The following is a 2,500-nucleotide window of genomic DNA, read 5'->3' on the forward strand; positions in this document are numbered from 1 at the left end:
CCCCCAGGTCTGCGTCGGTGGTGGTGGTCTCGAGCTGCAACAGGGTGAGGAGCCTGCCCCGCCTCAGGGTTGGCCCTATCCAGCGGGCTGATGGAATCCCAAGGCCCCCATGGGCAATTGGAGCGTGAAAGTAGCCCAAGGGGGTGTCGGCTGGGAGGCGGAACCATCTCCTCACGGCGGCTCGAACACAGTTGTCCATGGCCTTGAGCGCACCGATGCGGGTGCGACTCAGTGCTAGGCCATGATACAGGCCCGGGAGAAGGACCTCACGAAGTGCAAAGAGCCGCTGCTGCGGCTTCAGCGGCGCCCGCGTGATGATCGACAGCTGCTCCTCGATGTGGTGCCTCGGATGGAAGAGACACCGCCCAGAGGAGGAGAACTGCAGTCCCAGGTAGCGGAAGGTCTCACCCACTCCCAACGCCGGCATGGTGGTTTCGCCGGCCGTGAAGGTGACGCTCGCATCCACTTTCACTTTCTTCTCGCGGCCGGACGCCACGAGTGCGAGGGTGAGACACTTCCGCGGGTTAACACGCAGCCCCAGCTGGTCGAGGGCTGCTACTGCTGCGTTGATAAGGGACTGCAGGCCCCCCCTCGTGGAGGCGAAGAGCAGGATGTCATCCGCGAAGGCCGCCGCGTTCGTCTGGCGGCCCAACACCTTGACACCTACGTGTGAGGGCAGCTGATCTAGAACATAATCAACAGCGAAATTGAACAGGAGAGGGGACAGAGGATCTCCTTGCCGAACACCTCTTGCTGGCCGCACGGCCGGGGACTCGTCGCCACCCCCCGCAATTACCGTCGTGCTGTCCGCATAGCAGCCCTCGACGTAGTCAATGAATTCGTCCGGCAGACCATGGGCTTTAAGCACAGGACGCAAAGCCGCATGGTCCAACGAATCGAACGCCTTGGACACATCGAGGGATGCCATGAACACAGAACGACAGCGGCGGACGGCGCCGACGAGTATCCGGTCGAGTAGGAAAGTGTTCTCCAGCATCCCATCCCTTGGGATGAAAGCCCGCTGACGTTCGTCCACAGCACACATCTGCATAAGGCGAGTCGCCAGAACCTTATGGAAGGTTCGGGCTAGCACCGAGCAGACGGTGATGGGCCGAAAGTCAGCGGGGGATGCTGGGGCGGCTGTCTTAGGCAGCAAAGAGGTCCTGGCTCGGAGGAGGGAAGGGGGGAGCTTGCGGGTAAGCAGGAAAAGGTTTAGGAGTTTGGTGGTGACCTCCGCTGGAAGGCGGCGCAGCTGCACCGGCGAGAGGCCGTCAGGGCCGGCAACGGAGCCTCTGGGCGGCAGGGCGGCCGCAACCTCTTCTGCAGTGATCGGCCTCCATAGGCGCTCAAAGTCAACAGACTCCGAGCGCGGGAGAAGCCGGTCGGGAATGGAGCCAGCGTTGGAAGGTGGCTCTGTCGTGAAGAGGCTGCGCCAGAAGTCCACCAGCCCAGGGATGTTCGACGGCGGCTGGAGCAGGGTGCCATCCAGGAGACCACGCACGCAGCGCGCGCGATTCTTCCTGAAGGCATCCTGACATCTGGCATATTCCCACCGGCGGCGCTTCCGCTTGGAGAGCGGAGGGCCACCACCAGACCGCTGCTTGGATGGCGGGCGCAACGTCTTGCTCTTCCTTGCTCCTGCTTCCTCAGAGCCGACAGCACGGAGGGCCTCAGGCAGCCCAGCCGCGACCACTGCCAACGGCGTACCCGGCCCCAAACACGCAAGGTCGTCCAGGGCCGAGAAGCGCGCGGCCGACCGCGGCAGGCCGGCGAGGTGCCTCCATATAGCTTCGTCGACTACAGATGTTTGTGGCGGGCGCTCAAGCTCCGGCGGAGAGGGTGGCCCCTCCGGCAGCGACTCCGGGACGGGTGAATGGCGCAGACCATGCTGCGTCTGTTGTTCCCGCCTCAGCTCCTCTACGTATTCCCGCACCATCGTCCTGTGTGCCACCGTCCTCCTCCTGCACTTGATGGCATCCAGGGTACGGTGCGGAAACAGGGGTAGAAGCTCCTGGTTTGCAAAGAGGACTCTGGAGTCACTGGCACAGAGAAGCCTAGCCTCCGCCAGGGCGAGCTCCCGCATTTCTTCTTCCGCCCACCGAGCTCTCTTCCTATCGGTTATAATCTCCGCATTTGCCGCTTCCGGATGGGCGCGGCGGCGGTGTTGTCCGAGCCCGATCTTGCTGCGGAAGGCACGGCTGCAAATGCTGCAGTGGAACCATGGCTCCACGGCCTGCTCTACTTCAGGGAGGGTTGGCAGGCTAGCAGTCGGGACTGTTGGGCCGGGTCCTTCAGCGGAAGGCCCGGTACCCGTGTTTTCTTCTCTTGTTGTCCCAACATTAAGGGTTTTGCGATGGAGGGCTGGTAACCCCCCAAAGCCCCAAGTGCGGACTTCCACTCTGCTTACCAGTCCTATCAAGGACTGGCGTATCGGCGGGCCCACGGGAAGGGGGGAAGCCGCAGGCAAGGAGAGGCTAAGAGGGCATGGCCCATGTATTGC

General features: G+C 63.0%; 1 pseudogene; it reads right to left on the reverse strand.

Annotated features, from left to right (window-relative positions):
* LOC124752843 overlaps positions 1 to 2,500 on the reverse strand; it is a 7,809-nt pseudogene that overhangs the window by 2,408 nt on the left and 2,901 nt on the right.

This window comes from Schistocerca piceifrons, unplaced genomic scaffold (genome assembly GCF_021461385.2).
Source record: "Schistocerca piceifrons isolate TAMUIC-IGC-003096 unplaced genomic scaffold, iqSchPice1.1 HiC_scaffold_485, whole genome shotgun sequence".
Classification (NCBI taxonomy): domain Eukaryota; kingdom Metazoa; phylum Arthropoda; class Insecta; order Orthoptera; family Acrididae; genus Schistocerca; species Schistocerca piceifrons.